This window comes from Nyctereutes procyonoides, unplaced genomic scaffold (genome assembly GCF_905146905.1).
Source record: "Nyctereutes procyonoides isolate TBG_1078 unplaced genomic scaffold, NYPRO_anot_genome, whole genome shotgun sequence".
NCBI lineage: Eukaryota > Metazoa > Chordata > Mammalia > Carnivora > Canidae > Nyctereutes > Nyctereutes procyonoides.
The window spans coordinates 47,985,862-48,000,508 of NW_026575126.1; positions in this window are offsets into that span (position 1 = coordinate 47,985,862).

Below are 14,647 nucleotides of genomic sequence, written 5' to 3' on the forward strand. Positions count from 1 at the left end.
TCTTGCCTCTTGTACTGGACTCACTTCATCTGACCTTTATCCCAACGCTGATTAAGGACCTTTCTTGGTCTCTGAATCAACAGAATTCTTTCCCACCCCACCCCCCTCCGTATTCCTTCTCTTCTGGGTAAACTTCATCCGGTGAGTTTTGTTGTTAGTTGGGGGGTGTTGGCAGGAAGGTTGCAGCACGCTCAGGAAGATGTGACAGGATGACGGCAGAGGACACTACTTCTCTGTCTCACGACCTTCCAGTTGGCTTGGTGAACTGGGACCAAAGGGGTGGGGGCTGGACAAGGAGGTTTATTCTTAGGCCTCCTCCCAGGAGGGTGGATGGGGATGGAAATCATGGTACTGATGGATCTGTGGCTGCCATGTATCAACATGAATCCTGTAGCTATGGTGGGGAGCTTAGAAGAGAGAAACCGGAACAAAGCAGAGAGGCTGTCCCTGCCCCATCCCGTGCCCTGGCACTAGCCTCTACTTTTTGCCTTTAGCTATCCCTGACTTCCAACCCAATGGGACCAGAGTCTGACTTCCCTTCACCCTCCCAGAGCATCTCAGCCTCCATCCCGCCTGGGGCTCTGCCTGGTACCCCCATCTAACTCCCCCCCTCCCCAGTTTTCCGTGTAAATGGAGCATATTTTATGTGCGAATATTTTAGTAACCGTATGTTCTGCAAGTAAACCTGTGTTAATACTTGTCAACAACTGCAGAGTTTATGATACCAATAATACTTCCTACAATGAGAAAAAAAAAGACATTTGTTTGTTTTCTAAAAATGTTTATTTGTAAACATGTATTCACTATATTAATATGAATTTCTTACCTGGCAATAAAACTGATTATATGTGATGCTGTTGGGGTTGCCGTGTATCTTTTGTCCAAAGTTCAAAACCAAACAAAATACAGCAAAAACAAACAAACAAGAAGCCAAAAGTGAAATCAATGAATCACCCCAGTGGTATTTAGTACAAGTTTATTGTGCACACACCAAAAAGACAGTTTGCCAACCGGGAGCATTTAAACCAAAATGTGGAATGAGGCTCAGAGGTATATCGTTGTAAAGCAGCTTAGATCATGTGCAATCAGTGACTGTTGATTCCCCACAGCGATGGGTTACAATATTAGAATTTTCTTAAATGAGAGGGAACTGGTTAGTGGTGACCTCGTATCAATTTTGGGGAATAAGTTTGGCTTAGGATTTTCAGAAGTGTCAGCATGAAGTGACCCAGGTCAAGTGAGCCTTGCTTGTCTTGCAAAATAAACTAAATTAAGCTTTGTGTGAAGGACTGAACTGGTTCTGTTCAGGGAATTCCCAAGGCCCGTCCCTGTTGGTGTTTGATTTTAATACTTCCTAGGGTCCCACATGCTAATCTAAGCTTCCACCAGAGACCACCAGTATTAGCACAGAAAACTAAATCTTTAATACATACTCAGGATTCATGGGAAATTGTTACAGGTAAAGGACATTTTTATTTCATAGCAACTTATACAAATTTTCCAGGAGAACAGTTTTTTGTTTGTTTGTTTGTTTGTTTGAAGCCTTTTTGGTAGGAGTCTGTGCCTCTTAGGTTCACTTCCTGCCTTTAAAAAATAATACCGTTGCTAGATCCCCTCATCATAACTAAATTTATCTGCACTGGTCAAGAATGTTGCTGAGATTTGCACTTTGTTTTTATCAGTGACTACAATCATAAAAAACACAGAAGATTGGATTCTTCCCCTATTTGTTAGATTTTATTTCCTGCCTGGCTTCTGTTCACATTATTTCAGTTTGAAATTTTCAGGTAGAAACCTGCCTTAATATGGTCTCATTGGAAAGGGGCTCTGAGAAAAGTTGATCTGAGAAGCAAAGGGGGGACCAGTGTTGAGGGGGTAGGGGAGGAAGGGGAGACAGGAAAAGGAAAATAGGCCATAAAGGATACCTTCTCATGCCAGTTATCACTATGAGTGACTGGAATTTAAGGCTGCAGGAGTGGGAGTGGGAGGGGTGGGGGTAGAACACACAAAATCATCCCACCCAAATGTAAGTGGAGCTCAGCTTTTCACACATCAACTCCCAGGCTCTCATGTGTGAGGGCAGAGGGATTTCTGAGGCATGGAGAAAGCCCTAGGTGCAGAGATGCCTACTGGTAATTGGAAGTCAGCCCCAGGGGCAAGACACAAGGGAAGAGGCAGGAGTTCACAGGGGCTGCTCAAAGCCAGCCTCTCTGAGGTCTTCTGGAGTGAATCTTCTTCTCTCTGGCCACTTGGAGGAGTTGTCTATGTCAAGCAGAGAGAATACTGGACCACAGTCTGCAATCTGAGTCAGGGTCCTTGCTTTGGGATGTGGAGATCCTTCGTCAGAGGGTCGTTTGGTGTCTCCCAGAGTAGATCTCATGGGCTCTCCCTCTCTTTCTCTCTGGGGCATAGCTGTGGTTATCAGAAGAGTCTGGATAACAGAGAATGCTCCTCCAGTATGTAGGAACTCTTCAGAGGGGGAGTCACTGACAGTGTACATCACAGCCCCATGGAAGCAGGGTAGGACAGAGAATCATGCCTCTGTAGGGAACAATGACGGATTCTCCCATTAGTGAAGCTGTTTGGTCACAACTCAAAAAACAACAATATACAGCAAAGTATATTTGTAGAACTCTCAAGATCTACCAAACACTGTTGGGGACTTTGCATCATTGTCACATTTGATCCTCACAACCGTATAAGGTAGGCACTGTTAGCTTTGGAGGTAAGCGATCTCTCTAAAATTTGAGTAATTTTGCCTGACTCGATTTAGCTATGAAGCAGTGGAACTGGGATTTGAATTCCAGAACTCATCCTTTGACTACTATAGAGCAGTTCTCACTTGGGTGAGCAAGTGAGTCAGTGGAGAATACAGACTGGGATTCTCAAGCCCCTCCAACCAAGCTGAAGTAGGTCTGAAGGGAGGGGGATGGTGGGCAGGATTCAGTGTTGGTAACAGATGCCTTATCATCACAATCCAGTGACCTCCGGACCTGAAAATTGTTGCACCATATTACATTTGCTGGTCATCTAACATCTGTGGGCCTGGGATGCAAAAGGAAATGGGATGGAGATGTGTGCCACCAGAGAGAAGGACCTTCACCCTTTGGCTTCATGTCCAATGTTGGAAGACTGCGTCCTATACAGGACAGAAGACTGACTCCAGAAGAACAGGTTGCTGGTATTGATTCTCACACTATTTTGCAGTGTGTATTGGGGTCTGACACTAGTGCTCTTTGAGGCTCTCTTCATCCCAAAAAGGAGATTGGGATAGAAAAATCTCCACTCCTACTCTCTCACTTGATTAGGTGTCTCTGCTACTCAAACCGTAGTGTTTGGTATAGTCAATAGGATTGAGTCCCTTATCACTTCCCTAAATTTGCTCCTGGATGAACAGGACTTTGCTGAATATAATAATATTATTGTAGCACCCTCTATGCCATGAGCACTTGCTAGTTACCTGGCTTTACATTTAGGGCTTTCCATTGCTTTAACAGCTATGGACTTACTATGATGGTTCTTACTTTTGTGTGTGTGTGTGTGTGTGTGTGTGTGTGTGTGTGTGTGTGATGGATTTCTTTGGAAGTCTGGGAAACCTGTGGGTCCTTTCTCAGAATAATGATTTTAAATGCATAAAATAAAACACATAGAATTACAAAAGCAACCCATGATCTTGAAATGCAGTTGTGAAAATATTTTAAAGACCTACATTTGTGATATAGTAATATATGTGATTTTTAACTATTGCATTAAATAACAAGATCGAGTGACAGTCAATGTAGTGATGAGTAAAAACAATTCTTTGAGCTACCTGTTACAAGTACACATTGATGTGACAATACTCATGATTCTATTGGTGACATAGTCCTAGGTCAGTGCTAATATCATGATGGATTTCTGCCTATGACATACAACATGTCAGTTAGAGGCTAGTGAAAATAAAGATGTTATTATTTTACCATCCAAGTTCCCAAACCCACTGAATTCTATCCACGGATCCCCTTGAGGGTCTGTGGGTCTAGGTAAACCATCCATGGACTAGAAAGACTCAGAGCTACTTTCTTTTTTCTCTCCATGCTCTGATTTTCTCATCCTTAAAGTAGAGATAATAGTAATATTATTACTTCTGTCTCTATCATTGGCTGTTGTGAGAAATAAAATAATAGATTAAAAGACATTAATGAGCTCCTAGTAAACACTCAGGAGTTCGCTTTTGTTATCATAATTATTATTTCAGTGCATCCTATGACAATCCTATGAAATAGTATTTTTATTATCCTCCACTCTCAGAAGAAGAAACTGAGGCTGGGCTTGAGAGATTATGCTTGCACAAAGCAAAACTGCAAGTGGTGATAGAACTGATTGAGCCCCAGATCTTTCTGATTCATCCTCCGGCTATCGACCACATACCTTGTTGTATACATATTCTTTATAGCAAATATGTTAAATATCCTTACAGCTCCCTGGAATGGAGTCAATCACACACTGGGGTAGTGGCAGTGATAACCCCAGTTCTTCTTCCCTCCCTGAAGAGAAAGGCAGATGTCCGAGGTTCAGGACTAGTCTGGGAGCTTTTTTTTCTTTTAAGATTTTATTTTTTAAGTAATCTCTATACCCAGTATGGGGCTCAAAACCACAACCCTGAGATCAAGAATCACATGCTCTGCCAACTGAGCCAGCCAGGCACCCTGTCTGGGGACTATTTTTAAAGGCGTGTTGGAGATGGTTAATAATATCTTCCTGTTCAAGGTAAGCTCTCCCCTTAGAAGATTCCAACTACAAGGACTTCCCTGTCCTAGAAATTGTCAGATTCTTTTTTTTTTAAATCAGTCCTGTTAGAAATATATTCATCACCTAAAACTAGATAAGCCTTCCCCATAAATTCAGGCAGTCTCAGCTTTGAAAGATAATAATCATTGTAATGGTAATAATAACAACAACTTTTTCTGTTACCAATTATTGAGCTTTTATTATGGGCCAGGCACTGGGTCAAGTACTGTCCATGCATTGCCTCATTTTCTCCTCTCAACAGTACTCCGAGGAAGAGGCATCATTCCCATTTTTGAGATGGAATAATGGAGACTCGGAGAGGTGAAATGACTCTTCCAAGATCATACATCTAGTGAGTGGCAGGGTTGGGAATTCAAACCCACATCTGTATGATTCCAAAGCCAACCCTATCACCATGATCCATTTCATCCTCACATGACCCATGCCTGTACTTGCTTCTGTTGGGGTAAATAACTGGGAACTATAATGTGTACTGCATCTGTTCAAAGGCCAGGGAGAAGTATACCCCTCTGGGTTAGATAGTGCCCACTACTACCAGCTGTCACTGACCTGGAGGCACTGAACCGACCTGATGCCACCTCTATTGATGTTTCTGTCCTTCATGTTTTTCAGATTTGTCCCCTGTACTCCATATGTCACCAGCGAAACAGCCTTGGCCTTCGGAATGCATTAGTGTTTGGGCAGTGGGAAAGAAAGCAAGACCAGAGGAGCCTTCTGGGACAAGTAGACAGGAAATCAGGAATTTTAACTCTGTGTCCCTTAATTTTGTATGACTTTGGGAAAGTCATTTTTCCTCCCTAAGTGGCCATGCCATCTTTTGGATAAGAGTAGGACCTCTGGAGTCGGATGATCCATGTCTGCTTTCACATGGGCATAATAATAGCACCTATCATAGAATTGGTACAAGGATAAAAGAATACAATCTTCATAAATCTCTGAGTACAGTTCTCAGATAGTACTTTCAATATTTTATTTATTTTTTTAATTTTTTTTATTTATTTATGATAGTCACAGAGAGAGAGAGAGAGAGGCAGAGACACAGGCAGAGGGAGAAGCAGGCTCCATGCACCGGGACCCCGACGTGGGATTCGATCCCGGGTCTCCAGGATCACGCCCTGGGCCAAAGGCAGGCGCCAAACCGCTGCGCCACCCAGGGATCCCTCAATATTTTAAAACTTCATTTAGGATCATTACCTACCCCAGGGCCCCACAGAAGGGATTAGAAGAAACATCAAGTTCATCAAGCTTCTTCACCTTGGGTTTGGGTGAGACAATTCTGAACCTGGTGTGGTGCCTTTTCTTCCAATTCCCTGGCTATTGGTGAGGTCATGAACATGTTAGGGACCTGATTTTACTACAGATCCTTTTAGAGTTTTGATGAATTTTTGAAAATTGGAAAGAGAATAAATTCTTGTTCAATGACTGTGGTTTGTTTGATAGAGGGAATTTTTCAGATCTAGAGGTCTATAGGGGATAAAAATCGTAATTAAGAAGATCGGTGGTAGTAAAAAAGGTTGGCTTTAGGTGGTTTATTAGTTATCTATTGTTGCACAATGACATAATCACTCCAAAACTTGGTAGCTTAAAACAACACACGTTTATGATTTGTTATCATGTATTGTTATTTATTATAAGAGGTCAGGAATCTGAACTTGGTTTAACTGGGTTGTGTGCTAGGGGGTCTCTCGGGAACCTGCAGTCAGGGTGTAAGCCAGGGTTGGAGTATCATCTATAGGGTCAAGTGGCATAGATTTGTTTGTAAACTCACTCATGTAATTGTTGGCAGTATTTAGTTTTTCTAGGATTGTTGGGCTGACTTCGGGTGTTGGTCCCTACCTGGTTCTTGGCCTTAGGCCATCTTCAGTTTCTTTCCATGAGGGCCTCTCTAATATGTCAGTTCACTCCATAAAAGACAGCAAAAGAGAGCATTTGCTAACAAGATAGAAGTCACAATCTCTTGTCACCCAATGATAGAAGTGACAACCTCTCAACATCACCATATTCTGTTGGTTAAAGGCAAGTTGCTCAAGGAGAAAGGATTGCATAAGGCTGTAAGGACCAGAAGATGGGTGTCATTTGGGGGCCATCATAGAGGCTGCCTGACACAGGTGGCACCTACGCTCCCTCCAGGGCAAAAGCCTGAGCAGCTATTATGTCTTTTGTGAGTAATGAGTATTTGAGCAGTTGTGATGTCTCTATCATGTTCAGAGAGATGATTAACTAACCTGGGATCAATTCTTAGCTCCATCACCTTCTGTGCCTCAGCTTCTCCACCTTCAGTAACAGAAGTGATAATGGCACCGACTCCTCAGGTTTATTTGAGGCCTTTGCTACGGGATGTCTGAGTGGCCAAGCAGATGACTGCCCAACAAAGATGTAACATAGAGCTATGGAAAGCCAGACAAGAACTATGCTTTGCAGCCCTTCTCCTTTTGCACTTGGATGGGGGTCATCTGACTGAGTTTTGGACAATAAGGCTGGTCCATAAAACCTCTGGCACTATCCTCCCAACTGCCTCCCCTACCTGATGGATAGATGCCAATGCCCAGCACACCCTTGGAAACTACATATTGAAGATGATAGAGCTTGACCAGCCCCAGTCTCTGAATGATTGTGTGGCGCAGTGATTTCCCTGCCACCAATCCCATCGCTAATTAAACTTTATATGAGTGAGAACTAATCTTAACATTGTGTTAAGCCCTGAGATTTCAGGGTTTATCTGTTAGGGTAGCTAGAGTTTCCTTAACACATACAACAGATGAGACATCCTTAACAGTATCTGCCACATTAAAAACACTTAATAAATGTCATCTTTACCACCATCATCCTCATCACCATCTTAACTCAACTACTCTGTACTAAGACATTTACATCTCCAATATTTTTCTAAAGATTTATATATTCATGAGAGACACAGAGAGAGGCAGAGACACAGGCAGAGGGAGAAGCAGGCTCCATGCAGGGACCCTGGGTCTCAGGACCCTGGGATCACGCCCTGAGCAGAAGACAAATGCTCAACCATTGAGCCACCCAGGTGTCCCTACATCTCCAATATTTAATCCTCCCAATAACTCTGAAAGGGCTAGTAACTCCATTTAATAGGTTAAGATCTTGAGAAGTTAAACAATTTACTTAAGATCACAGAGCAAGGGCTGGAGTGGTCATTAAAACATGGTCTAGATGATCTGGTTCCACCATTTCTAGTATCCCACTCAGCCCTCTCAAAGTTGCTGGTACAATCTGGATCCAGCAATGGAGTTAAAACCTTTGTAGGAAAAGAATGTCTACATTGTCAACTTGGCATCTCACTATTTTCTTGTCAGATTGCAAAACCCAACTCGTGCTGTGTTGTACAGTTCAAAGAAAGCATTTCACATCAAGAAATGTCATGGTTGCTAGAAATAATTTTGTCACATCCTCTTGAATTTTTCCTTTTTGCAAGTTCAGAGGGTTCACTTAGATTCAAATCTTATAATGCCTCCTTTTAAAACATTATAAAAGGGCACTTCGTTTTTCAGAATCTCCACATCCAAATAGAACACTTCATTGTCTTCATCTTAAAAGGTACAAAATGAGGAGATCCTAAAGAGGCAATTTATGATGTGCAGGTGCCTTATTTTCTAGTAATTGGAAGCTGGTTTTGATGCTGTAATTTTGTTTTTGTGTTTTGCTGCCCACTTATCAAAGGCAGTTGAGCTGAATGTACAGGATTTTTACAAGCTGGCTGTCAGCCCTGTCCCTGTCTTCGGGTCCCAAATGTTAACACTGCATAGGTCTTAAAGCCTTTATCCTGGGTCTCATTATTTGCTGTGGGAATCTGCCTCATGGCAGTATTCAGTACTTTGTCAAGCAGAGTCCACAAAATTTTGAAGAAAATTTAGGGACACTTCTAAGTGTTTTATTCCTCTCAAGCACCTCATTTGGTTATTCAGTCAACAAATACAGAGTACTTACTATGTGCCAGGCATTGTACTGGGCCTTGAGAATACAAGGATCTCTCTGCCACCATCCCTCCCTCCCTCTCCACCAAAAAACAAATGAAAATGGAAGATGGACAAATGGATACAGGTACCATGAAGAGAGACAGCATGGATAAGGAAAGCCTTGATGACAGATAGGCTTGGGTTCAAATCCCCTCCTAGCACTTCTAGCTAGGCGACCTTGGGGAGATTGCTGAGTTGTTTCAGAGCCTGAGTTTTCTCATCTCTAGAATGGACACAATCATACCTATCTTGCAATGTTGCCTGAGCATTTGAGGTAAGGTGTGTGAAACATTTAATCATTGTGGATACTCAATAAATGGGAACTGCTATTAATATGAAATATTTGCTTAATATTGATTTCTACTCATCAGAAACCAGGCTAACGGGGCAGTTTGGTATTTCTCTTTTGTTTATATTGGGATCCCTAGATACAGATCCCCAGACAAGGATTCATGGACAAGGAGGAAAGGGATCCCAGGAGGAACTGGTAAGGCAATGGTGGGAGTTAGACAGAAGAGGAAAAAGCCACATAAGAATACAGTTTCAGGCAATGTCCCATGGAGGGTAGCTCTGGTGAATAACACTTCTCAGAATTTGCACCTATTCCAAGCAAGGAAGCTGGGATTTCATTCTTACACACTCACCAATCAATAGCAAAAAGGATGGGAACCCTCAAGAGCTCTGGATCACTACAAGTGAAGGGAAAGCAGTGCCATAGCCCGAGGGAAGAGCTCCAAGGTTTCAGGTGCTGGTAGCTACAATCAAAGGCACACAGAGTCTGAAAGATTAGTTCATGGAAATGAGAAAAAGGATATGAGGGTATCTGGGTGAAGCACCAGCTATGTTGGTCATACCTCCCTTTTCTGACTTCAGAGGGACATTAGCCCTGGCCCAACTAGCCCCAAGAAGTAAGATGCCCATGGTTCATAAGCATGGGCAGTTTGGAGAAATTCCGAATCCAAATAGGGCTAATGGGGGGCTTTGGGATCACCGTGGCTTAAGATGAAGTCTTAGCCTACCTTTTTATTGCCTGTGGCACTTTGGGCAACTGATTTAGCCTCTGTGACTTACATCCTCTCACTCATAGAAGAGGAATGACAATATACTTTTTGTAGGTTTGTTCTACAAGGCTGTCTTTCTGTTCACTGATTGATCTGACATATATATACTGAACATCTGCTATATGTCAAGCTCAGGGCTTGGGTACACTGAAATGAATCAGACACAGGTCCTGCAATCCAAGACCTTGGCAGCTAGTGGAGGAGGCAGACATATAAATTATAGACTCCTTGTCCTTCCTTATACATGATCTGTCTCCCTTCCTCTGTCTTCCTTTCTATCTCTGTCTTGTTTCTGACGCCACGCCTTCTCCACTCCCTCATCCTGCCCCACGTCCTCCCTCCTTCACTTCCTCTCTGCATTCCTGTCTTGCGTCCTCTTACCCTCCCCACAGACCTAGTTTTCATATCCACTAGACACTCTACAGCCTTCTACCCTATCAAGTTCCTGCCTCCTGCCGCTCTTTTCCAAGGGCCTTTCTGAAGGGTACAGAGTGGATGAAGTTCTGGGGAATCCAATTCAATCCAGGCCCTCTGGTTTGGCAGAAGGTGACATGGAGATAACAGGAAACCACTCAGAGCTTTAATTAAAGGTTGGGGGCTGGAGGAAGAGGTGAACGTGGGTGTACAAGTGCAAGCAGCAGTCCTGAGTCCTCGGGAATAGCAAATAAAATACATGGCTAATTGGCGGCAAAGTGTGGGTGGTGGTGCAGGAAGGTCTGGAGAGCAGAGGAGATTTCCCTGCTGTTTTGCAGATGGGTAGACTCCCAAGTGTATGGGATGGGCACCAGGGAATTTGTGGCTTGAATTCTAGCTCTGAAACAAGCTGCATGATCTTGAACATTGTTTTCTTCATCCACCGGATATGCGTAGAGACCACGACTTCTGAGGGTTGTATGGTCCTCTCAGCCAGGAACCCCGATTTTAAAAATATCTTGATTTCTCTCCCTGTTGTGTCTCAGTCTTGGAATGACACCATAGGGGCTCTTATCATATTAACCAACTTTTTTCATTCCAGGATCCTAGCAGATGAGTACCTTTGGGCTTGGGAAAGACCTGCCTTCAAGGCCCTGGAAGCAGACTGTTGGCTGGAACCCAGTTACCATTGTACTGCGAAGTCAAGGGCAACTGCTCCAAATAGAGAGAGTACTCTGGTAACTTATATAAAACAGTACTCAGACTTAAACATCATGACTCAGTAGCTCTCTGGGCCCTGGGATCAGCATTTTAAGAAACACATCAGAGATTCTGATGTGGTCAGTTGGTGGACCACTGTTTGTGAGTCACTTCTAGACACCTGGGATTAGCTCGACCTCAAATACTCCGACCTGGTTGTGGAAGGTCTCTAAGCATCTTTCCTTGTCTGCACCATAGGGCTCTTCACCCCTGCCCTGTCTTCCTGCAGGATTTCTGTGAGGAACAGATGAAATGGCAGATGGGAAAACTCTAAGAGGCTACACAGATTCAAAGATGATGCCCTTTGTGTGAGAAGCTGCGCCACCTCCAAGCTCCCTTGTCTCTGAACTCAGCGTCAAAGGGACTGCAGACAGAGAATATTCCAGGGAATACTTCAGCCCCTCAGCCCACCTCCTGTATCACTTCCTCTTGGCCAGTGGTCTTAATTCTAGCCGTTGCTGTGGCAACCAGCAGAGCAGGTGTACTCAGGTAGCACCTGGCTGAGGTGTGCTGCAGAGTTCTTGCCTTCTGCCTTCGAGCTTCCTGCCTCCACAGTGTAAGATAATTTCAGGAATCTGTGCTCCATTCTGATACATGTGCAGTGCTGCAAGTGTGAGGGGGTTAACACCCCATGGGCTAAACATGACCCAGTGTAGGGTGGGGACTGGTGGTACATATTCTCCATTTCCCTCTCTTGGGAAGACAGTTCCAAGTTCACTCAGCTACTCAGAGGTCCTGGTGGGCTGGAGCACCCTTACTCACAGTAGTTATCAGCTCCATAGAGCCCCCTGGGGCTGGCTTTTCCTCCTGTCCTGTTTCACTCTTCCTGGACCCTCCTCCTTTTCCTTAGGATCACTTCCCCAAACACCTACCTTAAAGCTTCTACTTTGTACCTGGGTCACATGCAAACCTCATACACAGGGATCTCTAGAACAATTTTTCCTATTACAACCTTAAATCCTGAACCTCATATCCAAACCCACCTGCTTACACCATGCTCCATCCTATAATTGTCCTCAGTTATCTTAAAGGTCTACTGGTTCTTGAGCTGGGAGGGAAATACATCTGCTCGGGTACTAATCCCCCCCCCCCAGACAAGTATGTTATGTAACAACCCCATTAGGTCCAAAGGTGAACACAGAAGGGACATTTCATCTCAATTCTTTTAACTTTCAGTAAAATTAAGGAGACACAAATGAAATGCCACTGAAAGTTACTTTTCTCTTTTTTGCTTTTTTTTTTTTAATCCTCCCACTTCCTGTGTCCTCTTGGGAGATTGAAAACTGTCTTCTCACACATTTCTCATTATCAGAACTTAATGAGAATTCTAATTAGGACTACTGCACACTTCGGTGGTAGTTTCCAGAATGTAGCTCTCTGGCTTCTGACTTGTCAGGCTGCCAGTCTTTTGCATTCTCGCCAAAGATACCCTCTATCATAATAATACTAATCGCTATCATTTATTGAAAGTCTACTATGTGCCAGGCCATTTGCATATATTAGCACTGATCCTCACAAAAATCCTATGAGGTAGGAGCCATGAAGTGATGGACCTAAAGCCATGCTGCTAGGAACTGGGATTCAAACTCAGATGTGTTCTCTGGTCAAGGACTTCTCATGTCCCACCTGCACAGGGAGTCATGGGGAGAGAGAAGATAAGACAACAGGAAAACTCGCCATAGCTGCCAGAGTAACCGTCAGTTCCAATCAGAACGTTTGTTATGAATTATTATATCTCCAGCTTCGGTTTCTTGGCCTCTCTTGCTATAGTTTAGGGAATCCCAGGAGACTCTGAGACACCCAATTAGAGGGGCAGTAATAGCAGACCCAAGAATAGACTGATTGCTTATTCATTATTCTTATTTCTGAACTCTTCCATCCATCGTACAGAGGGCTGTCAGCAATTACCATGACGCTCTTTCCAGAAAAGGGCCTCTTAGCCTGGCTAATCACCTCACTGAGAACCGAACAGAGTCTCAGGGCAAATCCTCCTGATGTGACATCAAACTTCTGTCTCTGGGGCTTCCTGGTGAACCCCCAGTGGACACCCTGGGGCAAAATGAGAGAGAACTGGACTTTTGCAAAGGAAGGAACAGTCCCTTTTAGGCTGTTAAGTGCCAGTCGTTTTGTTGAACAGCTGTGCCCAGAGGCAATGTGGTCTTATAACGGATCAGCAGATTAATACCAGGTAATGAAGGATCAGGTGTGAGCTGGGGTCCTCTGCATAGCAAGAGAGGAGCTGAGTGTGTTCCCTTCTCCTTGCTGCAGAGCCTCTGTCATCTTGCTTTTTTTCTTCATTCTCTGGCTTCCTACTCTCTCCTCTACTCATCCTCCTGAGCCCCTACTTAATAACACCACACACTTGGTTACCTCGTAGAGAGTGTCATTGACACGTGCTTTCACCACAGCCCCTAAAGTCTGTGCCACCGCCCCCCCCGCCCCCCGCCAAACATGTTCTCTCTTTCTGACTCTGTTTCTCCTCTCTTGCTCTCCATCTCCGGGACTTTGTGTCCCTCTCTTCTCTGTCTCTCTGTTTTATTCTCTTTTTCATAGATATACAAAGGATTAGTTGTCTCTTGAGCTGAGTCCACGTTAAACCATCACCACTGTCTTCCATTCCTACTTGTTTCACACAGCAGTATTCAAATTCAGAAGACAGAATTTAGAATCCAGATCTGACTGACTCCAAAGCCTGTGTTGTTAGAAGCTGCCTCCATTTCCCTTCTTCTCACTGTCCACATCCTCTCTGTTTCCAGTTCCTGCCATGTTGATACTCTAAATAATTCTTGAACATGATATGCACCTTCCCATCCTTACTATTTGTTTATTCATTCAACATAAACGACCAAGCACCTGCTATGTGTCAATACCTGTAGTAGGTCTGGAACAAATGTCAGAAAAGTCCAAATAGGGCAAGACTCCAGTCGACAGAGGAAAGAGACGACTTCTATGTCTGCAGAGTTTTCATTACCTCAGGCCTGGGTTAATGTAACAGATTTTTCTCAACTCATCTTCATATGCCAGGTAGACTACCTAGAAGTTAGTTTAAACCCTTTAATGGAATTCCTATAGAATAGAACGCCTATAGAAGAAAGAATGTTATATAATATCCCCCATAACCTATCCTGCAACTTCCCCAGACTCATCTTTTACCAATTTTCTGCCTTTTTGTGTTCTAAGAAAATTAGGCTGTTGGAAGTTCCCCTATATATCCACCATGCTGTTTCCTGACACCTGGCTTGGTTTTTTCCCTCTGTCCTGAGTGACTTTCCTTCTACATCGGGTTAACTCTACTCATTCTTTAAGACTCATCAGAATTTTCCCAATCCTCTCCACCTAGATCAGATGCTCCTCTTCATGACCTATAAATATCCATTACTGAGATTATTATACATTGTTTTTTTTTATTGGAGTTCAATTTGCCAACATATAGCATAATACCCAGTGCTCATCCCGTCAAGTGCCCCCCTCAGTGCCCATCACCCAGTCACCCCCACCCCCCTGCCCACCTCCCTTTCCACTACCCCTTGTTTGTTTCCCAGAGTTAGGAGTCTCTCATGTTGTGTCTCCCTCTCTGATATTTCTCACTCATTTTCTCTCCTTTCCCCTTTATTCCCTTTCACTATTTTTTATATTCCC